The 17,699-nt window shown below is 42.2% G+C and overlaps 1 protein-coding gene and 1 long non-coding RNA gene across 3 annotated transcripts in view; one reads left to right on the forward strand and one right to left on the reverse strand.

Moving 5' to 3' along the window:
- Positions 1–1,049, reverse strand: part of BCHE (butyrylcholinesterase) — a 53,396-nt gene extending 52,347 nt beyond the window's left edge. The window contains exon 1 of the mRNA XM_064516581.1: positions 914–1,049. The gene's annotated coding sequence lies outside the window, so the exon portion shown is untranslated. The remainder of the gene's footprint in view (positions 1–913) is intronic.
- Positions 956–10,322, forward strand: LOC135329148 (uncharacterized). Of its 2 annotated transcripts, none has more exons than XR_010390435.1 (3): positions 956–1,094; positions 3,401–3,584; positions 9,911–10,322. It is a non-coding gene; the product is annotated as an uncharacterized LOC135329148 (long non-coding RNA). The 2 variants fall into 2 exon arrangements; XR_010390436.1 differs by lacking the exon at positions 9,911–10,322 and adding an exon at positions 5,865–5,999.
- The last annotated feature ends 7,377 nt before the right edge of the window (positions 10,323–17,699 follow it).

Raw genomic sequence — 17,699 nt, forward strand, 5'->3', positions numbered from 1 at the left:
AAAATTCCCAGTGGGACCTAGGAGATGCAAGCGTCTGACGGTTCAAACATTTTAATTCCACCTTGATGTCCGGCTAACGCTTTAAAGGGGCGAGAATACACGCAGTCCTTTTCTTACACTGACACGGTTTTATCTCTTTCAGTTTGCTCGAGCCAATGCTAATCCTCCCTCCAACATTTCTGTGCAATCTGAGGCTGACTCTCATTTCTTTGGCCAGGATGCATTTAAATGATGCCTCTCGCCTTCTGCAGCACTGCTGGCTCCTTCCCCAGCCCCCTTCGCGTGGGGCCGAGCGTCGCAAGCTGGGTGCCAGGTGCCTTCCAGGGTTCACCTTCCCACGCGACCGCGCGCGCTGCGCAGCATCGCTCCGCTACCCCTGGGGTGACCCGGAGCTGTCTGCATAGCCTTGTATTTTGCTCTATTCTCCAAAAATAGAAGTATTTAAAACTATACCAGGGCCACTCCGACAAGGGAACGGTTGCACTGCTGCACGTCTGCTGTCGTCTTTGTCATCCTAGAGCACCTTCTGCACCTCCAACACCAAGGAGCACAGAAAGCACCAGCAATATGTGCTTTTTAAGCCACCTGCCATTGCTTAAGCCTGTTCTGGGGCTGCCACCGAGGAGGACACCCAGGTCCCACGTGACATCTGTCGCCTATCCTCTTTGCGCAGCTCGGGACAGGACGGGTCCAGCAGCCTCCTTCCAGCTCTGGGAGTCGTTTGGTTGACGCTCAGGCAACCGCACTTCGGATTTGCACGCTCGACGGCGGTTTTGAGCCCGTCCGCGGCTCCGAACCGCCGCCAGCAGCAATCTCAGCGCTGCCGGCAGCCGGCACCGAGGCCGCGGCGGCGGGAAGGGTGCGAAGTTCAGCGCCGAACCGCAGCCGACTGCCCAGCGTCCCGCTGTCCTACCTGAAAGCAAAACAAACAGCACCAGCCGCCGCAGCTGATTTTCCCGTCTTGCCGCGTCCTTCCCGGGAAAAGAGAGCGCTTTCGCAGAGCAGGGTCCGGCTCCTGTGTGGCCAAGCGCCTTCCGTCCGCGCGGAGGACGCGGGGCTCCGGGCCTCCTGCCAGACGGGGCCAGCGCTTGCACGTAAGGAGGTGGGCGAGGACGGGCTGGGGGGCAGCTGCAGGGAGGCCCCCGCTCTGCCCCGGCACCGGCGCGTCTCCCTCGCCGCCGGGTGACTTTACCCGGAGCTACGTGTCACTTTAAGGCGGGCGGCTCTCGGAGGAAGGCTGGGAAAGGGAAATGGCTTTTCAGGACGACAAACCCGTTAGAAAACTGGACTGGGGTTTCCGAGCTGCGGTTTCTATTTATTTCTACACAAAACAGGTCTTAAGAGTATGTATTTTGTAAATAAAAACCATTGCACCTAAGAAATACTTCCCTGCCGTCCACAGTGCATCATTTTATAGAAACAACCCCCGGCGGTTACTAATTTTGATTATTACTCGTTGGAAAAGGTGCACTGAGTACAACATGATATTTCACCTGCGGCTATCATAATTATTCGATATGCATTAAGACAGCTCTGCATTTCAGTATTGTAATTTGGAAAACATAAGCTAAGCGCTCTTCGGTACTTCCTATAACTTCACGGGCAGTTTTGATCCTTGAACCATTTGCGTAGTAATTATTAACTAGTTTAATCCCTAGAGCTTTGTTCACGTTATGTTTTTATACAAGATATTTCGGTGTGATAAAATGATGCCTTTTACAAGTCAAGGTTGTTTTTGCTCAGCCAAAACAGCCACATTAATTCTAAATTCAGTGTAAACAAGAAACAGAATAAATGTTTTCCAAGTAGAAGAACAAACCTGGCAAGGAATAAAATGTATTTGTGCTTTTAAGTGCATATTCCAAGAGTGTAGAAATACAGAATTTTGGTTTTAAGAATGTCACAGCATTTTACAGCTTGTGGTTTATATACTTTTCTCTCATTTTGGGTTAATTATTAGCCTTAACCAGCCTTAATTCTTAATTTCTTTAGTTTCAGGTATGCCTAAATTGCACATGTATCAAAGCCTGATTCTTACTTGATTCTGAATTGGGCCTCATCCTGAATATCTTTTTGGACAAGTGTAAATCAGAGTTTCACTACAGTCACTGAATTCAGCTGAGGATAAGCTTCAAGCACAGCAACTCAGCACTGCTTAAATCTGACTCACATAATAGCGTAACTCCATTGATGTCAATGACACTACCATAGTTTATATAAGGATCAGCAGATTTATTAGCTTTAATAACTTGCTATTAGGTAGTTTCTCACGTCAGTACTTCCTTGACTTAAGGTCAAAGAAAGTCCTCTCTTAAACTTTACTTGGATAAACCAGATAGATTGAGTTTCTTGTCCCTCTCTACGAAATAGGTTTTTCAGACGTCCTACCATCCTTTTCCTGAACATTTCCAATTTTCAATATCAGTTTGGAAATTAGGCTCTAGAATTAAGCAGAGCGTTCCAATAATTGCCTCACTAATGCAGCGTGGACAAATGACACCACTTCACTGCTTTTTCTTGTTAACATCCTGCTTATGCCTCCAGGTGTTGTGCTCTTGCTCTTTCTCGCAGCACTGTACTAGTATTTTATATTCAACTGGTTAGCTAGGATCCTTTTTTCTGCAGGGCAGGTTATGTCCTAAGCACAGATGTATAACTTTGCAGATGTATAAAACTTGTCTATATTAAAATATACGTAATTTACACTGACACACGGCAAACTTTTCCTTGTTTTTTTTTGTTTTGAGTTTTTTTGTTTTTTGTGTTCTTTTGTGTTTTTTTTGGTTTTTTTGTTTTTTTGTAATCTGCAAGCTTTACCAGTATTCATTTTACACTGTTTTCTTAATCATTGGTAAGATATCATCGAATCAAGACAGATTCCTGTAAGAACCCACAAACTCATTTTCAATGCATTTCACTAGAGACTGTAGGAGTGTGTAAAGCCTAAAAATAGTGCATTAATGCTGCCTAAGCCTACTGCTGATCGTGAGAAATGTTATCTGTGTGACTGAAGTCCTTTACGTTAAAACACACTGAGATATGATGTGGTATACGTCCTTAAGCAGTGTAAATTGTCATGCTGAAATTGAAATGAATGAGCTTGTGATAATTTGTATTTCCCAAGTTTACAAATATTTATCTGAGTATGAAATTGCCTCCTTCATACTGGGAAAAAAAAAAAAAAAGAAAAGAAAAACCTTCTTGATTTGTCATCTTTAAAATTATCCTCACTTCCTACATTTGGTATAGAACTGGGAACCAAAATACTGAGGGTGGAAAATGGCAGAAATTGCTCCATATAAATAGCTGCCTCCCCTATCATGAACTGTGTGGTGGAATAAAAATCAAGTCTTTATAGTTTTTCCCTTGATGAATATTTATGAGTTGCATTCTTTTCTAGGTGAATGGGGGAAAAGATGCTAAAAAAGAAATGTACTAATGGTCTTTAGAGTTGTTAATAATTGGAGAAGCTAAAGAGCTAAGAAAAGAGTGTGGCCAGAGAAGACCTATGGAAGGAAGTCTTACTTCACTGATGGACGGTATTTCTATCAGAGTACAGAGCAACCTGAGCCAAATCATTTGAGGTTCATGATAGTAAAAAATTCCTCTGCTAATAAATCTTTGGGCTGCCAATACAAATATTCCCATTTTCTTTCAAAATATTATAGTTTGAAGCTGAGTAGGGCAAATCAGTCTAAAAATATTGATATAAATACTGGATTTGACAAAGGGCTGTAATCTTAATCCAGCGGGGTAGAGTGGTGGAAGTAGAGAACAGGTTACATGATCAGAAGATACACAGAGTATTTACTGTATTCATTTTTAAGAATAATTTATCCTATGCTATTTCTGTGTCTCCTGATGTAAGCTTTAAAACTTAAACTTGCACAGAGAGAGCCTGGAAAAAGATATGCATCATTTTAGGATAGGTAGACTTCATAGCTCGCAGGGAGCAGGGAGGAAAAGATTACTCCTTGCATTTCAATAGCTAGCATTCAATCTGATTTTTAAAAGTCCCAAATCATAGGACTTACATCTCTTCTATTATTCAACAGTTTAATATGCTGCATTTCCTGATATTTACACCAAATGTCTTTCATTCCTTATAATGTAATCCCCTTACCTGCTTAAATTATGCTTCTTTATAATGAAGTGAATAATTCTTAGACTTCCCACAGGTTTCTGGCCTCAGACACTTGAAAGCTGCTTATTTGTTCCTGCTTATTCTTCATTTGGCCACATTATACCCACTTAATTCTCTTCATTTTTTTTTCCCACATCAATTACTACAAAAGCTTTGGGGTTTCTTCTGTCTCCTCTGTGATTTCCTTCCAGGTTGGAATCTTTCTGTAGGAAATTTCTTAGGATTGCATGCAATGGCCATGACAATGTTGCAGAAAATCCCTACTTTGTGGTTATGATCCATGTCCAAAATCCTTTCAAGTCAACAGCTAAACTCCCTTTGGTTGCAAAGGCTATGGGGTCCTAAGGTTGCATTTGATTTTTCATCCTTCTTGCAACAGTCCTCCAGTTCTCTTCCTACCCATCACTTTCGTTCAGTTTCCTGTGGCGCTTACTCTTATGGTTTGTTTTCTGATTTACTGATATGCTTTATGCTGGGTTTTGTTTGCAGTAAAATCATTTTTTTCCCTTTTTTGGCCACACTTCATCCACTGTTCTAATCAGTCTGTGTCCCTTTTTATTATTCATTTCACTGTTCTTGTTGCCATTTCAATTCATCTAGAATTAGTATAATCTGTGCTTTTCATTAACATCTTATTTACACCTTTTCCAGATCATTAATGAGGATATAAACTAAACCCAGAAGTAGCCATGAGCCTGCATTATCCCACTGGACATTTCCAACCATCTTGTTACACAGCTGTTTATCATAACTTTTTTCATTTGTCTTTTAGCCAATACTCAATCCACATAAAATTGTCTCCAGCCAAGCTGACTTGAATTAACTTTTCAATTAAGATTTCATGAGACAGTGTCGAATGCTTTACTAAATTCCAAATATCTGTCAACGGCTGCACTATTTTTTCCCCCTCTCTGCTAAAAGCTCATTCCTTCAAGTGCTTCGTGCAAGGCCATCAACAGCTGTTCCATATGTGGAGCACTCTAAAATCGGGCTTTTTTGCATTTAAATCTAAACAAGCAAAACGAAGCAACACTGCACTCAAGTGTGCTTGGCAACAGGTAGACGTGAGCTGTCTACATGCCTAAGCACCGTTTGGCGTGGGGAGCCGCGGACCGTTGCAGACCCGCGGCGCTCCTCGGTGCACTGCCGTGAGCTGGGGAAGCTACAGGGCTGTTCTACCAAAGCCACTCTCAGACTCGTAAATCCCTCCATCACTTCGGTTTACACAGTTTGAAGATATCTTCTGCCCAATATCGTATGAAAAGCAGCAGATGGATTTGGTCTAGGAACTACTCTCGCTGATTTTATGCCAACGGGGAAAAAGGGCTTCCAGTCACGGCCACCACGTGTGCAGTGCCAGGGCCAGCCAATGTAGGCCTTTTCAACCCAAAACGCTGCTCTCCAAAGGGTTTAAGGATTTGATTTTTGCCGATCTCATTCCTGCACGTGAATCCTCAGGAAGCTCTACTGCTTTCAGAGGGACCGATCAGGCAGTAAAGGGCTGGTCATGGTTAATTAAAAAGTAAAACCTCACACATCCAGAGCTCCTCTGTGTTTCTCTCTTAGAGGGGATGTAGGGAAAAGATGGTAGCCCATCATAGCTTCTTTATATTTACATGTTATTTAAAATTTAGCTTCATTAGGCCTAATCATTTTCTCCAGTTCCTTGTTTTAAGCCAGAAGACATTAATACCTCATTACATTCTTCCTTTAATCCTAGCATCCTGAACGAGTGCTCTCCCTCCAAGGACAAGCAATGTATTTCAGCAGACTGTCTCATTAGACACCATGCCAGTGATGTTCTCCTAGGGTCTGTGCGTCCGCGTTGCAGAGCCGAGCTCTCCGTGCCGTGCCGTGCCGTGCCGTGCCGTGCCGGGGGCCCCAGCTGGGTCTGCTCTGCCGGGGCTCACGCTGCCCTGCGCCAGCCCGATCGGCGAGGCTCCGGCTACGCGAGCTGTCTGCAGTAATAAGACGACACAAGATATTTGAGGTTATGCACGCTTTATGTTCTGAAATTCAATCTTTTCTCCATTCTGCCACGGTCTGGTAACATGCAATATTAAAATTTCACAAGTCTCTCTCCAAAAAAAAAAAAAAAGGACCACTTCCAATAGTTTTCCATCCTCAGTTAACTCCTTTCATTCCCTGAAAACAATCACAGAAGTGATTGATCTTGGTTATATTAACTCACCGTCCCCTGGAGCTTCACTCATTGCAAAGGTGGCTTTGTGTGATTGAAGAGACAGCAGCTTTGCATGAACCAGAATGCATCGCTTGGGTGTCAGCTACCTGTACGGCAAAGCTCTCCAGCCACCAAGAGAGCTTTCAAATAAATTCACCCTGACTGTAAGTATAAGGTATTTCTTTCTTCATGCTAGAAGAATATTACTAGCAAAACATTTTATAGTCTATTCAAACATCTGCCAAGGTAAAGCAACCGATGAGTGCGTTTTTTGAACAATGCGACAGAATTAAAATCTCCTTCCATGAGAAAAATATAGAAGGACCACGAATGTCCACTTCTGCTGTAGCCAGAAATTTAGATTAGTTTATTGTGCATTTCTTTAAAAAAATCACATCCAAATCTGTGAAAGATTTAAAGAGGCCTTTGAATAATGAAGAAAACCATTGAAATTAAATAAACCCGATGGCTTTTATTTTATTGCAAACATATTTTAAGACTTGACAGTAGTTGCAGTGTTCCCCTAATTTTTGCTATAAAAGGGAAGTAAAACAACAGTTTATTGTAGCAATACTTCATACTGCCCTGCTTCTGTAAATTGTCTTTAAGCTCTAGGGTAAGGATGGAACATTCATGTTTTTAAATTGGATACAAAAGCAGCTTCTATGCAGTGGCTGCTGTAGCATAAATTGCTACGTAGAGACTACGAGATATGTCTAAACATACCGATGCATAGCAAATCGTGAGCATTTCTTGGCTTGCTTTACCTGCAAAGCTTATAGCTTGTGCTCCTTTTAAATACTTTGCAATGTTTGGAGGGGACAATGCAGACCTCGAAAATGTTTCCTGCTCGTTTTCCTGCCTGTAGCCTAGGTTGCATAATTCTCCTTGAAACAGACCCCAAACTAGCTAAGTCTGTCAAGTTTTAAAATGCTTCAGTATAACTAATTTAGAATACAAATTGGCTGACCAACGTGAACCTGGATCTTACCCTGCAGTTTTTTCCGAGGACATAATGTTCTCCCCACAACAAAGGAGAGAAAATAGCACTTATTAAATTTTCATTCGAGAGCAAGAGTGGGTCACGCCCTGTGTCACCGAGGTGACACAGTCCAACCCCGGGAAGGAGGCACTAACTGGTGGCTTTGCCCGAGAAGGTCTTGGACAAGTAATAAGAGGTTGATATGTTTGGCATGCATGCAGGATAGGCGACGTGATGGGCTTACTGTCACCCGGCTGCCACGAGGCTCATGTCTGAAAGGGCCCTGTCACTGCTCAGGGACCGGTTGCGCATTCTGCAGGTGCAGGAGGCTGCTCGGATCCGTCTGATAATTTGGGTGGCATCGGTAATTACGTTGCGTGCAAAAGCTGTGAAGGGAACTGTGCTGTTAAGAAGCTCTTGCAAGAGGCATTTGAACTGACTGCAGAATTTTGCAGCCGCATATGTGATGTGATGCTGAGCAATTCAATTTAGATATCGAATCAAGTAGATCTGTGAAGTAGATACCAGCTCTCTCTGAAAACTCCTTTCTTCTCCCTTCATTACACTTTGTTTGCTGTTCATTACAGAACAGACTTTTGCATTCTCTCTAGGAAGGGAAATACATGTAGCCTTTGCATTCACAAAAGGTAGGAAGATGAGTTGTTAACTGAAAGATTAGTAATGCAATCATTATATTTTAAATAATGTGAGAGACCTGAAACATGAAAACAAATTAAGCTTTGCTATGGATGAGAAAACATTACCTGAAAATATGTATGTATTTAGAACCTACCCACAGCAACTGATGCTGCCTCTGAAAAAAAGATATTTAGAAAGATGTACGAAGCTACCTCTGAATCTCACCTCCAAATTGCTATACTTGGAAGAATTACAAATTAACTTTTAAGAGAAGAAATACATACAGGCACAAATAGACAACGTGAAACAATTTTCTCTTGTTTTTGATATTAACGAATATATTGAGATTTAATTTGAAAGAGCTAGTCTTTATAAGGAGAAAAATTTTGAAAGCAATATACCATGTCCTTTCTTTGTTTTAATACCTGAGTACTAGATCTCATTTTGTTAACTTCAAACTGATGTTATAAAACCTTGAATTTGTTGTAATAGGAAAAATAGCAGTTTCCTTTATTGCTATTTTCTTGCCTTAGAAAAGAATAACAAACATGTCTATCATCCTGTTCAGTTCTGAAGAGACAGTGAAATCTGGATGCAGTAGAAACTCATTATATTTTTTCAGGTAGCAAATTTAATTTCCATAGCTCCAAACTAGTGCCTAGTTTAAAAGCAAATATTAACTTTACAGCAAAATGTTCAGGTTACTGTCTGGCTTTTAAGCAACTGCACTTGTTGAGCCCTTTGAAGTCAACTGCAATTTCATCCAGTGGGATGAATTAGAAATATACATTATTCATAGCATTAGGCACCATTTTTCATGCTTTCCAAGACATCTCCAATCATTCCTCTTGGATATTACCCTTTGTTTTTGTCAGCTCCAACACTGGACTTGCCATTTTCCTAATTGGCCGATGAGATGGAAACAACAAGGAGCTCAAGGCTGATGCTAAATGCAGCCCCCTCTCTTCTAAGGACCCAATTTTTAAAATCTAATTTTTTAACAGTAAATTTTGTTGATACATGTGAGAAGTTCCCACTTGTGTAGCCCCCAAGGAGAAGCTGGATATACGTGATACTAGTACTGTCCAAAAAATGATTTCTAATGACAGTGGGAATCTTCAGATACAAAGATAAAATCATTATCTATGGTAGAGTGCCTTGTGGTTGCTCCCATGGAAAAGACAGAGGAAGAACATTGCTTCTGAACGAGGCATATAGTGTGCTGAACCTCGCATCTGAGTTTGTAGGAGACTGTGGTGGCATGGCCAGCTTTGGTCGTCCTCTCAAACGAGAAGGGCACGGAGAGCAGGGGGGCCCGCGGGATGCTACGCCGGCAGTGCGAGCTGGGTTTGCGTTGTTCCTGGGGGGCACCGGCAGGGACCCCCTCTCTCCTCCGCCGGAGAAAGAGCTCAGCTCCGAAAGCAGATCTCTACAGAGCGCTCAAGTGTGATCCAACCTGGGTACCGAATCCTCCGTGGCCATCCTAAGCACTTCTCCAACACAGCTTACAGGCTTCTTCCTAAGGTTATTTTTCATAAAGCTGAGGAAGTGAGATGCCTACAAATCAGGCCCTAAATATACCACCCGAAAAAATAAATATATATATTTCTTAAACAACAGAAGGCAATAGAGCTTATCAAGTGAAATTTTTCTAGATTTTAATATCTCATGATGTTTAATAAAATAAATTCTGTAAGCCCCTTGAGGAGCCTGACAAAATTATCTTTTTTGTAATTCTTAAAACTCCACGCAGGGTCCATTCCTTTCAAACATTATCAAAATATGCGAATTATGGACAGCAGTATCAGTACATTAATCTTATCCCACAAGAAGCAGAGTGGAACTGCAGACATAGGTGCCTTATGCCTTCGTTGTGCTAAGAAAATTCAGTTCAAAATAAATAGTATATAAATGCTGTCTTATATCTTTTTTTTTTTTCTTTTTTTTTTTTTTTACTGTACAGGATGTTTTCCCCTCTGTATTGGAAGGTTTGTAGAAAAGTGTGTTTGCGCAGAACGGCCGTGTTTGAACAATCTGCTGATCTGGAAGGCAACAACAACAGGAGAGAAGATACTGCTAGTCCGACCCTTTATCTTGGCTGTGAATTTTGCTAGGCAGGTTTCCTCATATCTTTGTGATGATCAGCTATCAAAAATACGCTGTTATCTAATCTTGCCTATTATTGGATGGGTAGAATGGATAGAATAGAGAGAAGAAATAAGGCTTCATTCAGAGAGAACAATTGTCCACTCTGTGGTGCTGTATCAGGCCACACTTCTCAGAAGATTGGCTTTTTGCGGGGGGGACAAAGTTTGTTGCAAGGATAAAGAAGCCTTATACTTAAAAATTTTATTCAGGTGCAGATTCTATTAGAAATTAAGTGAATATAGCAAATGTGGATAAACCTTCCTATTCATAAAATGATGATTCCTATCCATTCATTCACAAAATAATAGGAATCTGCAGCAGTTTGGACAATTTATTACAGCTTCTTAAGCCATCAGAAGTTAGTTTCCAAGTTCTGGACAACAGCTAGGTTGTAAGTTAACTTTATCCTTGGAAACCATGCCAAAATCAGAATTGTCCCTCTCTCTGGCCTTCAGCTGGAGCCCAGCTTGGCGGAGGAGTTACTGGTCTCTCTGCAAATGGGAATGAAATAGTGAAGCAAATTTGGACTCCATAGTCCATAGCAAGATGACTCCTAAGCTTCCATGGGAAGAGAGGGCACACAAGTGATGCTCAGACTATGCCGGGGCATTAATCACCCGGGAGTGCAGAGAAGTGGTAAAGCGCTGCAAACTTCTTCTTTTGGATGTCTCATAGGCAGCTATGCTGCTATTCCTCTGCTGTCTTGCCTGATCCTTTTCTGAACAACATCTAAGAAACAGTCCATAGAGAAAGAGATAATTTTATGTTGTACTTTAACTGGGCATCATTTTATCTTTCTGTTGTGCCATTGATTTATATTTCACGCTAAAAATAAAAAAATATGTATTAAAAGAACAGGAAAATTGCATACAAAAGCACTCAGTTCAAGAATTCTTTAACTTTTATGGTTGCCCATGGGGCTTTATATTGCCTCACACGTTTTTGTGCTCTTTGGCATTATGTTTCCTTACAACATAATATACCACTTTTCGCACCATATCCCATCCCCTTCGAGTCATACAATTCTCAGTACTCTCCAACATATTAAATACTGCACCAAATCCTTGCTTTTTAGTGTGTGAATTGCCATTATTTACTGCATATTATTCAAAACAAGGTTGTCATTCCTAAGTAGATGGGAAAAACCCTGTTATATGAGCTAATGCTCAGCCCTGCCTTTGGCTGGAGCGGAGCTCTGCCGGCTTTGCATTCGGTACATTTGCCTGCCTGGACAGTGGCAGTACCCTCGCAAGCTCTGATTTCTTTTCTTTTTTTCTTTTTTTTTTGGTCAATGCAAAATATGTGCTCTTTCACACGCACAAACACAGAGAATGGTTTCCTAACTTGGGATTTACGTGTGCTTCAGCAGCACATATAGAGCTGCCTAAACCTTGAGGTGGCTGGACACGTAGGATCCCTCCTGGATGAGCCTCCGTACACAACACAGGCAGGGAAAGAGGGACTGCAATCTCTCCTTTGCCACCGGTTAAAGAAGCACCCAGGACACGGAAAACAAGTTTAATCCCTCCCATTACCTTGTTTCAAGGCAGATCCCTGCTTCCCCATTTAATACTCAAACTACCAGTCTACAGCTTGTGGGAGGGGAAGGAAGAACGAAGCAATGCATGGCTTGACAGGAGGCTGGAAAGAGGGGCGGATGCGTGCTTTGCTGACAATTTAACACTAGAAAACCTAAGTGGAAAGCTGTTATCTTGTCTGTGAACCTGCCATGCGGGGCAACATGAACTGGCAGACAGATCGCAGCTATTTGCTAAACAAATAAGAGCGCTAAAACTCGGGAACAAGTTGCCCAGTTCTGGGTTTTGCAGATGTGCGTGTTGTAGTGGTTAAACGCCTTGTACTTCTCTACCCCAGTAACCTTTAATTAGCCTTTTCTGCACCTCTGCAAAGGTTCGTTTTACCTCGCATCTCTACTTCGCTATCTTTACTCTCGCTCCACAACCTGATCCTCCTCGGTTTACGATTCCCGTGGGCTCTCCTGAATCCCCCGCGTCCCCGCCAGGACCTCCTCGCACTGCTCGGGGCCGGCGGGAAGAGCACGCAGAGATCCTCGTCTCGCTTTGGGGCCGACAGCCAGGAATTCACTGCTGCAGGAAAAATCCCGCTCAAGTGCGGCAGCACAGCGCTCGCTTTGAGCGTGAGCGGTGCAATTAGTAAATAGGCGCTGGGAGAGGAGACAGCATGGAGGGGGGAAATGAACCGTCAGCTGCTTTAGCATTTAGTCTGGATTGCTAACGAGAGTGTACTGAGAGTGTAGACTCTTGCATAAAAAAAAATGAGCCAAATTTGGATTTGGACGATATATTTCACAGAGGTATTTTTTTTTGTTGTTTACACTAAAAAGGGCAATATTATATTAAAAAATCCCACGCTAGTTTCCCATGCTCGGAAATACAAGCTTAAAAAGTCCCGGAATTAGCAATTAGCACCATTCCTGCCTAACGTAACATTAATGCAACATGGCAACATGACTAATTTTGTTCCATGTACTGTACAGCTGCATGCCTCCTGGCCCTGAGAAGCACTGAATTATGTGGTGAGGAGATATTTATCTATCTCTTTTTTTCTTTCTCTTTCTTTCTTTATATATATATATATATATATATATGATGTATAGATATGAGATATATATATATATCATTCTAAGCTGACCACTGTGTTCCAGAGCAGTGGTGTTTCATCACGAAACAACAGTGAGAACAAACTATTTCCCCCATAACTCAAAAATCTCAGAGGCATTTTAGAAGGCAAATTCCCCTCCAGTGCTCAAGTTTCAGCCTGACAGTGAGAGACTGCATAGCGAATACCAGTCCTAATGATTTGTTTGGCAACATAATAACCCGCTGAAAGTAAGACCTTCCATTAAAAATTCCAGGCAACCATAACTGCAAGTGACCCGTAAGAGAATTGCTATCACATGATAAAGAGCATCTGAACTCTGTGCTACAATCTGGTGTTTTATTACTACACGCCTCCTTAAATATTTTTCCTGCACTTAATGTTGCAATTAATAAAAATCCTTATATAAAGGTAACCGGGTGTCAGCTTCATTTCCAGTTAAGACTGTCTGTTGATTAAAAACTATTTCACAATGACATAAAGCTATAAAGAGCAAGTCAAAAAAGCATAAGCCCCAGACAGGCATTGTCAGTCCCCATAGATTTAAATTTAATTAAATGAGAAAACTGCAAGACTTCTTTTATTCACACTTGAAGATTCCCAGAGCTATCCCGTGAACGGCGTTCGGTTATTGCAAGCGATGAGCTCAACTTGGAATATTGTTTTATCATTACTGCTGCCAGTCATTCCACATTAGGTCTAGTATCAAATATGCCTTGCTGCCATAATGAAAATAAAAGGCCTTGGCTTTGTGCTAAATATGTCCTGAAAATGCAGCCTAGGTAATCACCCCGGCCTATCCGTTTATTAACACAGTAAGCCAGTCGCTTCAGACATGAAATTCAACACTAACGTAGTGCTATTTTGAGAAGCGAGGACCAGCTGCTCTTTCATTTCGTAGCTCCTGAAGTGTGCTGTTATCTCCCTGCAAAACCACATCGCGGGCCCGCGCCTAGGACCCAGGGCTGCCCTGCATGTAGCTGTCTGTATCTGTCTGCTGTTCCCCTCACGGAAAAAAGCTATCCCGACTCCCAGTAAATCTGAAGTTTTTCCCACAAAGTACAAGAAGGAGCTAGACGTTACTTTCTAACCCCTGCAAATAATTTGCTTTCCTTTGAAACGCAAAATTATTGACCTAACATTTCATCTTGTACGTCTACCAGTATCATCAAGTCAAATATAACACCTTCAAGCACGGCTTTCATTTTTCAAGTTTTAGCTTTAGCATTTGTAGGTTTTCCGTTCTCAAAGATAAATTAGGAAATAAATGAGCTCGCAGACAAAGCCGAGAATATACTGTGTGGTACCAGTAACGCACAGAGAGGAGCATGAAAACGTCACCAGCATCAGTGTAAGATATGTCCTTGTTAACGTATTTCAGAAAACTAGTTTATACCGTTGGGAGAGAAATGAAAGGAGGCTAAGGAGATGAGAAGACAGAAGATATAGTACAAATATGCTTCCCCAGCACCTTCCTGCTTGCTCCAAAAAACGGCATTGTTGCCTTAATAATTGCTATACTCTGTAAACCGAACTGTCCTGCAGAGGAGGAGCTGTCCTGTCACGCAAGTCCTTTCGGCACTAAAGGCCACGTTGCGGGTTCATGAATTTTAATACAAACAAACCCAACTCTTCTGGTTTTTAACATATCTCATCATTTTGATGTGTGGGGTGCGGGGAGGAGGAGCGTGGCCAGAGGCTGAGCTGCAGCCTGGTAGCACGTGGGTTTTCCTCTCCCACCGCATCTTACCTCCGCGCTCTGCAGAGATCACATCTACAGCAGAGACCTGAGAGGCCGCGACCAGGTAGGTACCTGGAGCACAGCTTTCACAAACCTCTCCAGTAGGAGACTAACATGAAACCACGAGATGAGCACTCCTCCGGCTCCTCTGACTTTGCGGAAGCGCATGCTTCTACTGCCGTAAGAGCCATGAACTCACTCGCAAAGCAGTTTGCATGCATTTACGGATGGTTCTTCCTAATATTCCACCGAAGCAGCTAAGCATCCCTTTCTGGGTGCTGCCGTCGGGGAACAAGGCTTGGAGCAGGCAGAGCTGGCTCCTGGCTGTGCAGACCTTTGGCTACGGCACGCAAGCGCCGGTGGCCAGCTCCGCACCAAAGCAACCAAAGTTGACCACCGTGTTTTCTCCCACCTTTTCTGCACTGTGGTTTCTTCAGCCACTAAGGCGAATTTGCTTCTAGCAGTTATTTTTAAGGACAGCTGATCTCGCAGCAGGGCTCCCACCCCAAAATTTGTATTTCTGAAGAGCTCCTGCTAGCTGATGGTACCCACACACCAAAAATGCCTTCTGCCGTTGCACGTAACCGAGCATCTCATGTGGCAAAACCTAACAGACATTCAGGCTTTTAATTTAATCCCCGCCATCCATCTCTCTCTCAGTCCTACCTGAACATAACATCTCTTCCAGTTGGATATTCTCATATATATATATATCTGCACGGCTGAGACAAGAACCAGAGATCGGCTCCGGGAATTAGGGGTGCAGGCTCCATGAATATCTTCGGGAAGGAGCATAACTCCTACTACTTCAGAGCTTCACTCTGAAATCTGCTAGACAGGGAGCACATCCAATTTACTTGTACATCAGTAATCTTAGAGTACAGATATTTTTCTTATTTAAAGCCAAAAGTCTGGATGAATAATTACACTTTAAGGTATAGCTGCTATAAAATAAAAGGACTGACGTGACTAGTTTTGATAAGCTCAAAAAGAAGAGAAAGTCCTGAAGTGTAATAAAAGTATTACACTTTCTTGAAATACAGGTACAGAATATTCTGAAATAACTAGTAATAACTGAAATAACTGAAATAACTGAAATAACTAGTAATAACTGAATAACTGAAATAACTAGTAATCTGAGTTGAAGAAAAAATTACTTTTCTGAAAAATTATATTCATGTCTCTGAGAAGTGATTGAATTAGTGTAAGACACTGTAGAGCTGAAAATACTAGTTCCAGCCTAAAGTTTTACAATAAATAATACTACTACGACAACAGATGTATCTTAAAATAATTCCTTTTCACAGTCTTCTATCTGCATGTTTTATCAGCTTATTATTTTGGTCCAAACTCCATGTAACACAGTCCGAATGGCCGCAGACTGAACTGTGCCTAGCTCAGGAGTAATACTGCATGTGCATCAGTTTTTCTACCTATCATTTATTTTAATGAACATCTTTAATTTCTTCCCTTAGGGTGAACTAAATATCGTTGCATTTCTCTTGCAAGCCGTTGCATTCCCTGGGTGGGAGCCAAATGTTTTTCCAAAGTTTGGTCAGCAAAATGCCCCACAGCCTCGGCGTGTCCAGCCCCTCTCCATCACACGCACGTGCTGTGAAACCAGATTCCCCCTCGTGTTGCCTCGTACCTACTTGCTCACTCCGCTGCATCCATTGCGTGTGCACTGGGAAAGCCGCCGGCGTGGTTTGCAACGGGCTCAGGGCGTGCTTCGCTGCCGCGGGTCGCGTTATGCCGCAGCCCCGGACGGGCCACTCGGCAGCACGACCTCTCCAACGGCGCGATGCCACACGGCCCAACAGGGCCGCTTCTTAGAGCTTCCCTTTCCCTCCCCGCCTGAAATTGCAGCCCTGCATTTTAACAGCTAAAAGTTAAGATTATCCCCCCTCCCACCACCTACCTTCTCCCCATCACCTTCCTTTCAACACGAGTATATCTAGCTGTCTGTGTTTTTGTCACCAAACCTAACAGAAGCAAAAATTATCCTTGTCTCTGGCAGGAGAGACCCAATTTGGGGGATGGCATCAGAGCCTGTCAGATGCTTAAAGCTTCAAATCTGAAATGCGAAAGTCACATTTGGTTCTAAACAGGCCGAAAACACTGAATTTCAGTTCCCCTCTCCCTTTCCACAGGGTGAATTATTCTACCTCTGTGAAACGGGTAGGCTTAAAGGTTGAGGTTCTTTTAATCTGTTGCATTGTAATTTTATATTCTTCTCAGCAGAAACGTTATACAGAAAATGAAATAAGTGTAATGGCAAAAAGTCATTGCAAAACAAACAGGCATTAGCACCTGCTTTTAAATTATATTTGCTTTTTACCCCGACACGAATAATAGTCAAAACACAGTGCTCTTGCATAAATCGTTTCCATCTCCATGAGTCAGCAGTTGCCAACAGGAAAATATTTGCATCTTTGATTCTTCTATCAGCTTCTAGATTGCTCAGATAGGCTCAAAACAAGAACTCAGCACAAATCCCCCAGGAAGCTACAAGAGGAGAGAGAGTTTCTTGGCCAAGAGAGAAAACTGGAAACGTGAGATACATGAACGCAGGCGTCTCCGAGTTAGCCTGGAAACATGGCAACAGCGCAATGCTGAATCGACTCAAAAAAAAAATTACTTCCATCCAGTTCAGCGATCCAAGCTGTTTTGGTTTTTAGTTAGGCAAAACAGAAAATGTAGAAAATTGGACAAAAAACACTGACAAAAAGTCCTGATTAGGTCAACTAGAAAGGCCTGAATAGAAAGGCTCAGCTCCACAAGGCCAGAATAGAAAGTTGAACCTATATTTGGAAAGGACGAGAACTATGGAATAAAATAAGAGATTGTTATATTTATTTTGTTTTGCAGTTTTTATCTTAAATTTAAATGTTTTGATTGCAAAGTCCAGCAAAGATTACCAACTAGAGGGTCTATTTTTCTGGTCAATTATTTAGGTCCTTTAAAAAAAAGAAAAGAAAAAAACCCCAGCCTTTGATCTCTCATTTTCTCTATTGCGAAACTATATAATCTTTTTATAAAATGGAGCAACTGTTCTATTATCCTGTCATTATATCAGTTTATTCACTGTGCCAAGATTGCAGTGGAACCACAAGCTGAAATGCAGCGTAAATTAGGAAATTGGTCTGTGTTACAAATCCGCACGCGTATGTTAATGAAGCAGCCTGGCAATCGCAACCCAAGATATTCTGTCATGTTAGGACAG

This window comes from Dromaius novaehollandiae, chromosome 9 (assembly GCF_036370855.1).
Source record: "Dromaius novaehollandiae isolate bDroNov1 chromosome 9, bDroNov1.hap1, whole genome shotgun sequence".
In the NCBI taxonomy this organism is placed as follows: domain Eukaryota; kingdom Metazoa; phylum Chordata; class Aves; order Casuariiformes; family Dromaiidae; genus Dromaius; species Dromaius novaehollandiae.